This window comes from Chlorocebus sabaeus, chromosome 27 (genome assembly GCF_047675955.1).
Source record: "Chlorocebus sabaeus isolate Y175 chromosome 27, mChlSab1.0.hap1, whole genome shotgun sequence".
In the NCBI taxonomy this organism is placed as follows: domain Eukaryota; kingdom Metazoa; phylum Chordata; class Mammalia; order Primates; family Cercopithecidae; genus Chlorocebus; species Chlorocebus sabaeus.
Genome location: NC_132930.1, coordinates 8,179,847 through 8,192,067, shown reverse-complemented (window position 1 = coordinate 8,192,067; position 12,221 = coordinate 8,179,847). Strand labels below are relative to the sequence as shown.

At 37.2% G+C, this 12,221-nt stretch overlaps 1 protein-coding gene across 4 annotated transcripts in view; it reads right to left on the bottom strand.

The window, feature by feature from the left end:
* ATP8A1 (ATPase phospholipid transporting 8A1) overlaps positions 1-12,221 on the bottom strand; it is a 266,338-nt gene that overhangs the window by 106,632 nt on the left and 147,485 nt on the right. The window lies entirely within an intron of this gene.

Below are 12,221 nucleotides of genomic sequence, written 5' to 3'. Positions count from 1 at the left end.
GCAACCAGCTGATTCTCAGTCTTGCCCTGTTTCAATCTCCAGCGTGATCCTCGTCAGCAATTATCTTTCTTCTCATTTTCTCCTCTCTTGCCTTCATTTTTTTCCCATTTAAAATATAGGTGAGGGCAGAATGAATGCAAGGGAAAGTAAGTATTGAGGATACTGCCAGAATTGGTGATAACAAAGAAAGCCATTTTCTACTTTTCCTTATTTTCACCAAAATTGAAGTCTAAAATTAGTCTCAAGCTTTGGTTAGGCATGAAAAATAAAGTTAACTATATATACAAATATGCAAGTGAGAGAGAAAGTGTGTGTGTATGCATGCATGTAATTTATACCTGCATTAGTTTAGAATGCTTTTGGCTGCAAGTAATAGAAAAATCTAACAATGGCTTAAATAAATTAACTTCCCTCACTTAAGTAGTACTGAAGTGGGCAGTTGTGGACATTTAATTTGTAGCTCGACCATACCTCAACTAATTCTCCTGACCTCTCCCAATGTCCCAAGGTATAATTATAAAGGCCATATAGAAGACAAAAATACCAACTGTATCTGTCTCTTATATGAAAAGCAAAGTGTTTTTGAAAAGCCCTCAGCATATTTCCAAATACTAGTTGGCCAGATAGTTTTACAAGGCTAACGCTAACTATTTGTATTTAGCTTTTCCAGGCTCCATAGTAGAGCTGTTGAGGAAGAAGGGGGATGGGAATGAGTGCTAAATTGCCCAGGCAACAGTCCCTGCTATAGTGGCCATACAGGATGGGCATGCGTATATGTAGTGTTTGTCTGTGTATACATAAGTATGTATGTCTAAGTAGATAGACACACACACATTCCCCCATTGCGTTGCCTAGTGAAACTTGGTTCCTCCTACAAAACCAAACTCAAAAGTTATTGTTTCTTTTAAGCTTTCCTTTATTTCTTAAAACAAAATTTCCCCGCTGCTGTTCTCCTACAGAACTTTGCTCATCTTTATATATCTTCTATTAAGAGAAGTGTAAATACATGAGTAAGGTAGGTTTGCTCAAAAGTAGGGACTATGTCTTGCTCATCTTAATGACTCCACAGCATTGAATGTCAGCATTTAGTATGTTTGCTAAGTGAGCTAATGACAAGAGCAAAATCCAGAAATTATAAAAATACTGCTGCAATCTAGATCATTTTCTTTTCAATATATTCCAAATAATATGGATAGTTATTAGACACACTTGATGCATGACTTCTTAGTATATAATATATGATACACGAAGGCAAATTTCCTTCAAGAAGATAGCATTATTTTATTTCCTTTAATGGGAAGCAGACTTGAAATCTACCATAACCTGATGAATAATTATCATCAAGAAGTTCAAGAAAGGAAAGGAAGAAAAATTCAGCATCAATGATGCCAGCATCATAATTGTTGAATTTAAATGTTTACACAATGATTCTTTCAAATCTTCAGCTACTTTTAGGGCATTTGCAGTTAAATCATTCTGGTTCACATCCCAGTGAAGATCAGGATATAGCTGCATTCAAATTTTAAGTATTTTACCCAAGACATGATAAGGTTTTTTTTTTTTTTTAGTGATCATGGGGACAGTTTAGTAATACAAGTCCTCAAAATTTCCTGCAAAAATATTTTTTTGCAATATGTTTCCCAAAACACTGGGGTAACTAGATAATGTGGGAGCCAAGATATGAACACATTCATTAGAAATATATAAACAAATATTTTGTATATTTTCTGTCTCCAAGGGGGAAAATGAGCTCAGAAAGTACACCAATATAATATACATTGCCACTCACATACCTATAAAAATAAAATGACTTCACTGGAGAGATCACATTGAAATCATATTTGAAAGAAAGAAAGTATCTAGTTTTGTACAGGTAAAAGAGAAACATTTTCAAAGCAGGCACAAATAACATAAAGGATCAAAGACGTAGGGCCAGCAAGGCATGCTGAGAAAAGTCACACAAGTAGGTTAACATGGAGTGTTTTGGTGGTTTTAACACAAATCCTTAAGAAGAAGAATAAAACATTTCTGAATAGTCAGCAAAATTGTAATGGTTCTACTTTGATGCCTATGAAGGAAACACTGTACTCCAAAAGCGTGTTAATTTTCCCTTTATCCTGAGAGCTCCTTGAGAACAGCACTGGTTAATTTCAGCAGAAGGCTCTGCAGACTCCTTTCCTTTTGCCCTGGTATCATTTATGATGAGATTAGAATCTTGAGTGATAGGCTGTTCTGCTTTTGGAAATTAATACTGTTAGCTATATAACGATCATTAGAAAAAAAGATTTGAACTTTGCGTGCTTTTCCTGATCATAACACAAGAGTGTTTAGGCCGTAATCAATTTCATCCCAAATATGTATTACCTTACACAGATGGCCACTAATGGGCACTAGGGGAATTACATATTCAGCAAGTGTTGAAATGCGATAAAATTCCCATGGCATTTATGGAATTAAAAAAAACTCCAAACACTAATTTTACTTTCTAAACGTCACCATGCTAAATGTTATAAAGGCTCGAGGTTGATGACTCTTTGATATAATATAGATTTAGTTATCACTGAAAAAATCATAAAATAATGTTTATTCACCTAGTAAAGCCTCCAGTAATCTTATTTTCTCTTTCAGATGTTCCTAATGTATGCAGAATTTTTAAAAAGGCACATAAATGTAACACTTCTACTCTAAGTGAGGACAGAAAGCTTCATGTAGAGACTGGTAAAATGTATTATGATAGTTTTAGAAATTATAGTTTTTCCCCAATACCTGTATATTTTGCGAAATAATGGAACCTCAAAGTGACCTATTCCCATATTAGCAAACATTATGTCAGTGCTTAGATGATGTCATATTTTTTAAAAGTTTGTGATGTGCTCCTAAATGAGAAAAGTATAATAATCAAACTCTTATCAACCCAGGCTTCAGATTACAACATGGGCTATTTGGCAGAAATTTCCTTAAAGACAAAGTAATATTATTAAACAAAATTGTACCATTGGAGTAAATGTGGATAAATACTAGTAAGATTTACTTCCATATGAAATAAGATTATGACTAGGAAGATGTTGAAGAGGAAACCGGCATTTCACGAATAGAAAAATTGTAGCAGGCACGGCTAAGTGTTTTACACTTATTAATTCAGTTAATAGCTTTGTGGAGATGGAGTAGATTGTCTAAGGTCAACTAGAGGTGCAGCTAAGCTACCACCGTAAGGACAAAACACCAAGAACTAATACATACCCAAGGAAGCAAATGGGATGTAAAACTGAGATTAGATGAAAATTAGAATTTTGTTCCAATCGTCAGGTTTTTAAACTTTTGTGTCTGTTCTCAGTCTTCAGTAATACTTCATTTCTATGAGTGGGTTTCAGCCTCAGTCCTGAGGCACCCCAGTCAGGTGTACCTATTTCCCTATTCCTACCTGCAGGCCTCAGGGTCATATTTCGGGATTAGCTCCTTTGCAAGCACACATGCATGCCTGCATTCATTCACAAATATACCCTAAGCAGGTACTTCTGGGCAGGTACGTGTGCTGGGGATACAACAGTGAGTTCCTTCCTGCATGAAATTTTTATTTCGGAAAGCTTCGTTAGAAACTCTCCTTGGCTTCCTGGCTGCCTCGTTTTCTAATTGTACCTCCTTGCCTTACTGGTGTTTCTCCTAAACCCTGACTGCCTGGTTGTCATCAAGTCCCAAGTAATTAGCCACTGGGCCAGAAATCTAGATGGTGCTGTTCAAACTTTAATTTTCAGAATCACCCGAAGAGCTTATTAACAGAGACTGCTGGGCCCCACATCCAGAATTCCTCAGTTGAATAGGCCTATGGTGAAGCCTGGAAATGTGCAGTGGTTGCAAAGCTGCTGATCTGAGAACCTAACTATGAGAATTGCTGATCTAGAGCAGGGCTGACAAGTTTTCTCCACAAAAGGACACATGGTGAATATTTTAAGAGTTTGAGGCCCATATATTCTCTGTTGCAACTACTTAATTCTGCTGTGGTAGCATGAAAACAGTTAAAGACAACATGTAAACAAATGGATGTAGCTGTGTTCCAATAAAGCTTTATTTACAAATAGGCAGTGGGTGGATTTAGCCCTTGGGCTGGAGTTTGCAACTCCTGATGTAGAATGCTTGTGAGCGTTCCATCTCTGCACCTGGCTCCAGCTTCTCTGATCACTACAGACATCCTCATGTCCAACTCCCACCATTTTCCCTTAGCCTGGCCTTCGATCCTCAGGTACCAATTCTCTTTCTTTTCCTTTGCAGTTTCAAACTACAATAAACTATAACACAAGATTATCATCGGAGAGAAACAGTGCTCCCCTGGAAGAATCACATTATATGTTACACCCTATCTTAAAAAATGTTATACATATTGTATGTTATACGCTATATATGTACTTTTATGTGAGTACAAAGATAAACACAGGAATGAGGTATCATCTTAGTCTGGATGGCTCAAAAAAAATCTATCCATGAGTTGACACTTGACTTTAAATCCTAAACAATGAATTAAGGTTTAGCCAACAAATGGGGAGAGGTGGGGAAGGATAAGGGAGGCAATTCCAAATGAGAAGAAATCACATGTACAAAGAAAGATGTATGAAAAGACATGTAATGTTTGAGAGTTGCCATTTAGTCAGTATGGAAATGATAGACGAAGTGAAGTGTGGCAGTGAGGAAGATGAGGCTGGAAAAGCCAGCAGGGAATGGAAATGGAAAGGTCTGTGTGTTATGCTGACAACCCCAAAGGCAAGGGACACCTGGTGAATTTTAGAAGAGGAGAGACAGGATCAGATTTACATTTCAGAAAGGTCACTAATAGCTGTCTGGGGTTGGATTAGGACAAAAGAAGCCTGCATGATAAATTAAGAGGCTACTGCAGTCACCATTCTCTTGAGGTTTAAAACACGTTAACTCTGGAATTAGGATGTGCTGTGGGATTCTCAGAGCCATTCTACAACACTGGTTCTCAGAGGCTGCTGGGCTCCTCTGTGTTCTGCATTCCACTGGGTATCATCCTTGTTTTAAAGAGACCTAACGCCTTCTTTCCTTTCCCTTTAATCTGGTCTACAGTACTAAGACTGACAGCATTAAGTCATTAAAGCATTGGAATGGCTCATTTGCCTCCTTCTGGAGAAATTCAACTGGTTAATTTTTCTAAGGCCAAGAAATAGATTTTAACTTGGTACTTTTCAAACCATAGAAATCACATTTGAACTCACAAAGCCAAGGGCTTAGTTATAAGGCCAGAATTCACACACCCAGCTGAAAGGAATCAGGATGTGAGAGGTGTCTGGGTGTAGCTTGCAAAAACAACACATCCATCTTATCTGAGTGAGAAGGCAGCAACACCCAGGGTGGAAAATCTACCACGAAGCATTCATAAGAAGGAACCTATCATACGAGAAAGGAGGAGCATGTGATTAGAGATCTAAGGAAATCTTAAGTACTTTAAATGAGAAGATTCTAACGGCCAGTTGAGGGAAAATCATGAAAAACATAGTTCCATCTTATTTTCAAGGAAAATGGAATACAGCACATAGAGTACATAGAGGCTGCCTCACTAAGTCGTTGAGTCCCAAACAGGCCAATGACTCCCATTTCCCATCCTGAGTGCTGATCTAGTGATTATGCAACTGCACAATTGATTTCATTTTACTTTTCAAGTCTCCAATATTTTGTACACATTCTTACTTTCTTAGAAAGCGAGCTGGCAACACAACTTACAGATTATTAACATGGGATCTGGAATTAAGACAGAACTGGGATTTGCATCCCTGCTCTGCCAACCACTGGATATGGGTCCCTCAGCAAGTAACTTAACTTACCTAAGAATCAACTTTCACAACAGCAAGATAAGCCTAATAACATAGTTTAATAAGGATGTTCTGCAGATGAAATTACATCAGTTATCACAAACATTTTTGAGCACATTAGAAAAAAATGTTGAATATGTACTTATGACAGTTATATTTTTGTAAAACATTATTAAAATTAATAAATTATGCACATTATAAAATGCAAGAACTAAAAAAGATGAGACAAAACAAAGAGAAGTTCTAACATTTTCTTGCTCATCCCAATGGATCATGTTGTGTCTCATTTTAGAGGCCCTCCCACTAAATAATCAGGGTAAAGAGTGGAAGATGTAACTACAAATGTTCTTAAGCAAATAGAACAGGAAACTACTGGAATTTTAAACCATGAAATCACCTGTACATCATGTAAATTTTCATTTCGCTTTTAGCACAAATGAAAGTGATATGTGCAGCTACTAAGAATAGATGTGGTAGTTTTATCTGAAAAAGCATTCTATTCTAATACAGAAGTTACTGTGAACTTCGCAGTCATGAATGCTCAAGAAAAGTCCTGTTTTCCATTAAGTTTTATATTTCTCTAGGAATCCTCTAAACCATTTGTTGCCATATGTTGCAAAGGGCGCTAAATTGTTGTTTAGTCACACTGAGTGTAATGGTTGATCTATATTATGCCACATCAAGGAACTCTTTAACCATCCCCCAAATGCCAACCACATTTTGAGGAGTGGTAAAGGAAATAATGTAAAAAAGGATCACTACCTCAGTGTTCCTATCTTAGTGCCTTATCTCAGTGCCCAGGGCACTAAAGCCTGTCTGGAACGATGTTTGAGTTTACAAGTTCACTACCTATCTCCCAACACTGAAACAAAAGGCAGAAATTCTTCTACCCTCTCCCTGCTGAGCCCCAGAGCCTAGAACAGAGCCTGCCACGCAGCGGTGCTCAGATATTTGTTGCTGAATCTTTCCAACCTATGATTTTCTCACATTTATATATCATGTAACTTTGAAGACAGGTTTTATAGATGAACGAGTCTAAATTTCTAAAGAATGCCTTCTGTAAAAGTCTTGGCTTCTTTTCTAACATACCCCTAAATTAATCCTTAGTGATAGCACATTCGATACCAGTGCCTTCAATGCGTGGAAAGCATGAACTAGATTTGTTAATAGGGGGCAGGCTTTCATTAAGCAAGTACTTATTAAGCTCCAACTTCTGAATTAATTATTTAAATGAATAATTCATTTAGTCATCAAATATTTATTGAGTAGTTAACATAGGCTAGTCAGTCAAGCGCTGGAGACACGGTGATAAATATGATAAACACAGTCCCTGCTTTTGTGAAACTTCAATCTAGTGGATGACATACATCAATCACAAACTACAAAATGCACATAAAACACAACACTGCTACCTGATCAAAAAAGGCTTGACAGCAGAATTACAGTGTTCTGAGTTTACTCTTAAGCTCAGAAATGATCCTCTAACCCATAACCTATTTCAGAAAAACTTGAACAGATGAAAGCATTGGATAAGTTTCCATTTAAAAAGTTTCCCAATCCATGCATCATAATAAGAGAAAAAGCAAAATCTTATCACCAGGGAAATCTGCTTTAATCAGTGATGAATCTAGGCAGGTATTATATAGCTTACACTGTTTTCTGTAATGCTCAAGATAAATGATTTGCTTTCAGAAACACAGAAATTATTAGTAGGTAATCTGTGCAGTACTAAAGACATAATTGCATTTTTCTATTGAAGCAAATAAATATTAAACATTTTCAAAAAATTATGTATTCCACGAAGGCACGCCTTCATATTTCAAACAATGGTTTAATTATAAAATAAGGAAGACCAGACTTCTGTACTACTAATTTTCAAAGGAATCTAGTAGCATAGTATGAATATGAGACAAAACATAATTTAGGTGTCTTAGAAATAAGTTAGAATAAAAGTAAATAAATGTTAACAAAGAATAGAAGCTCAGACCAAAGAGAAGTGATATTACCCTGACTCCTGATATATTAAAGTGACAGATCAAACGTGAGAAACATCAGAGAAACCCCTGCCAATGAAACATAAAACTTCATAATTATTCTGTTATTTACAATTCTTCTTGAGAAAATACAAAATTTTAATTTAATTTAAAAAATCTGATTTAGACCAGGCATGGTGGCTTAGCCCTGTAATCCCAGCACTTTGGGAGGCCGAGGTGGGTGGATCACAAGGTCAGGAGATCGAGACCATCCTGGCCAACATGGTGAAATCCCGTCTCTACTAAAAATACAAAAATTTGGCTAGGCGTAGTGGCAGGAGCCTGTAGTCCCAGCTACTCAGGAGGCTGAGGCAGGAGAATCGCTTGAATTCAGGAGGCAGAGGTTGCAGTGAGCCGACGCTGCATACTAGCCTGGAGACAGAGCGAGACTCCATTTCAAAAAAAAAAAAATCTGATTTAAAAAATATAGGCTGACACTATAAGTGGTTTCCCAATCTAAAATTATGAGTCCAAATATGTTGACTACCTTTCAAAAGAATGAGGATGAGATAAAACAGGTCAAGTTTGTTGTCTGAAAGAATGAGACTACTGTAAATTCTCTCAAGTGGTGACGAAAAGAGACTAAGAGGTATTACTGTCCACGATACCCATCGTGAACCTGCAATTCTCCTTAGCAAAGTGGGTCCAGACAACTGAAGTATCCAATATGATAGTCCTATTTGCATTTTAACCATGTGAGATTTCTTATTCCTGAACAAGTTAGGCCTTCCTAGTAATCAGTGTCACCTCTTGATTTATTTAGTAACAGCAAAAGAAAAAACAAATGACAAAGCTGTGTCGGCAACTGATTGGTGAAACAACTCTCAGCATTACAATTTTCAGAAATATCCTGAAAAGCTTACCATATGAATGCAAGTATTGGAGCTCAAACAGTACAGTTTTGGAACAGAGCTGATAATTATATTTTATAGATAGATTTGAAAGTCCCAAATCCTCTCATCTCATGATGACTGTCAATAGGGATAACAATACCCGGTGGTCTTTTTCAAACTTTCCATATTCTCCTTCCCATAGTGTGCCCTGAGAGTGAAGGCAGCACATTCTAGTACTCAGTGTGCTGGGTAGTAACATACCTGAGTAACTAAGCATCACAACCAAAGGACAAATGCCTTCTTGTATCTTTTTGCTCTATTTGGATATTTTTTTCAGCTTACGCTAGGAGTTACAGTACCCAAAGGAATAAGGATTTAACTTAATCTTAAAAACTGAATTACCGGTTTGAACAAACGTCAGAGGGACAAGAGGGAGACAGCAGGGTTTAAAAGTACAACCTTAATCCTATTGTAACATTTCCTCTTATTTTGTACTAAAATATTATTTTAGGAAAAACTTTACAAATCTTTTATATTTTGAATGTTGTGAATGTAATACTACCATTAATGTGGCAATGATATATCAATTCAAATATGTTCAGAAACAGCTTGCATATGGGTACAATGATGTTCTGATCTTTTGAGGAATTCGTTTTCTAAAAACTCCACATACAAATGTAATACAAGGTTTTCAAACTGTGCTTAGTGGATCCTGAGTCACAACAAGCCCCGCCTGGAGCACCCATGAGGGCAGGGTGGAGGCCGAGGGGAAAGCCGGTTTGGATTTCCTCTCTACTCTTCCATTCCAGCCAAAGCAGCCCTGCTTTTGTCAATTATATATATTATGATTCAGGCAGTTTGTTTGGAAAATTCTGTTCTAAAAAAAAAAAAAAAAGTGAAAATGACCCTCACAGTTTAAAAATTCACTGTCTGACATGCTAAGTCCAATAATGACATGCTAAGACCAATATTATGGTCTACATAAAAATGGATTCCAATCACATAAAAAATAGGTTACATAAACGGCACGTCTCAGTTATAGTAGATAAGGAAGAAGACGATGGATGAACCCTAGGACTGTATTTGCTCAATTTAAAGCCAGGGTAACATGCTGCAAGAATCTGTGGTCTGACATGCTGAAACTTGCCTCACTAGAGTGGTTTTAATGGTAGTAAATCACAACTTCTGAACACTCATCCCAGCTGATTTTAACAAAGAATAGAATCTGAGACCAAGAAAGAAGTGATATAACTCTGGCTCTCTATATTAAAAATCCTACAGTCCTCCTATGATTGCAGTTAATGGAAACACTTCAGAAAAACAGCTTGGTCACAAAGATCCCTGTGTTATTTTATCTTTTTTTTTTTTTAAATTTTATTATTACTTTTTTTTTAACCTTGAGACAGGGTCTCACTCTGTCACCAAGGCTGGAGTGCAGTGGTACTTTCACAGCTCACTGCAGCCTTACCCTCCCGGGCTCAGGCAGTTCTCCCTGTCTCAGCCTCCTGAGTAGCTGGGACCACAGGTGCATGCTATCACATCCAGCTAGTTTTTAAAAATTATTTGTAGAGAAAGCGTCTCCCCCTATGTTTGCCCAGGCTGGTCTCAAACTCCTGGGCTCAATGATCCTCCCACCTTGGCCTCCCAGAATACTGGGATTACAGGTGTGAGCCATCACATCTGGTCTATTTTGTCTATTCTTTTTTCCTAAAAAGAATGTCTGCTCTCCTCTAACTGGTAAAATAATCCTTGGAGGCCCATTTCAAAAGTTACCACCTCTCCAGAAGCTTCCTTCGGATCAAATTTGTGAGTCACCTATCTGGGTTCCTCAAGATTTCTTCATTTGGGGAATTTGCTCAGACTGTGGTACCCAGAGGGCCACGGCCTCATTTGCCTGTGCATGAGCATGTAAACATGAACTGCTTGATGAAAGTTATTTAAATGGATCACCAAATGAAGCTCTGGTTTCAGGAGTAGAGATGGACACAGAATTAGTCTTCATTTGGAGCAGGCTGGCTGAGTAAATGACCCAATCTCTTAATCTTTCTGGATCTTAGATTTTCAACAATAGAGGCATTTTACTATGAAGTAAAGACAAATTAGTTATAAATTCCCGTTTTCATGTATTTTAGGTAAAAAGCAGTCATAAAGGATGTTTCTGTCATCTGTAAACTATACATAGTTTATATAGATGCATATAGACACATATATAGATGTGTGTGTATATGTGTATACACACAATCCCCCCACTTTTAATGGATTGCCTGTCAGCTTAAATTTTAATGTAGCTCATGATCGCCATCTGCTGGGAAAACGTTGAACATCTATTTCAGTTAAAAGCTGGAGGTTGCAAGGCTTTTAATCCGTTATTAAAAGAACAAGAACCATAACTGTTAAACCTAGAAAATTTAATCTATAAAAAACTCTAGGACATCCAGAGAGTAGGGATATTAGGTACATTAAACATTAAACTCTAGAACTGAAGTTGTGCTGCAAGTGGAAACAATGTAATATGTTTAGAATCCATTTTCAAATATATATTTTTTATTCTGACTTATTACATATTAATTCTGTCTCATGAGGATGGGAGGCAAGGCTGCCTTACATTCAGAGACAGGAAAAAATCATTTCCAAACTGGATTTTTTTTTTTTAATTCTTAAAAGAGTAAGGGAAGCAAAGAGTAAAAATCAATAGCACTAATGCTTTCAGATATGTGACTTTAGCTGGGCAGATTAAAAGAGATTATGATTATGGCTTCAGATTATTTTATTTCACTACATAAATACCCCAAAGACATAATCATATATAAATATGTTAGGAAGTGGAGAGAGAGAATGTGGAGGGAGGGAGTGGGGAGGGAAGGAGTGGGGAAGATAGGCAAGAGAGACATTGAAATAAGTCAATTGATAACAAGCCCCCTCGTGTGTGTATACCTATAAAATTTAGGGTGGGAGTATCATCCTGGAAGACACCATACATGCTATCGCGTGTCTTCTTACAAATAAGCAGAATAAAAAGTTAAGTTCAAATATAAGGAGGAGATATCTAGATATAGCTACATATCTATCTCTATATATACAGGTATGATATATGTGAGCTTATATTTATGTTTAGGGATCTTCCCCTTACAAAATATAAAGGCTATATGAGAAACAATCACCTTCCACAAAAAGTGATAATCTGTTGAGGAGACAGGAGACCAATATCTCGAGTTGCATATGGCGACCTTGTGGAATAAAGAAAATCATCTGCAGCTAGAACATGGTATCCCCATACTACATAAAGGGAGGGGACGTGAGGAGCAGAGGGGGAAAATAGTCCAGGGAGGTACTGGTAACACTAGCCACTTCTCAAGACAGAGGCACAAGGAAGTACACAGTTTGATAGAGAGGAAAGAAGAACAAAGTACCAGTCTTTACTTACCTGGAGAAAAGATCAAGTAAACTGCAGCGGACAGGCTAGTTTGATTCTATGCAACACAAACATGAGTGCTATTGAGGAGTTATCTAGTGGCAAGCTCGAGGTTAGAATGAAG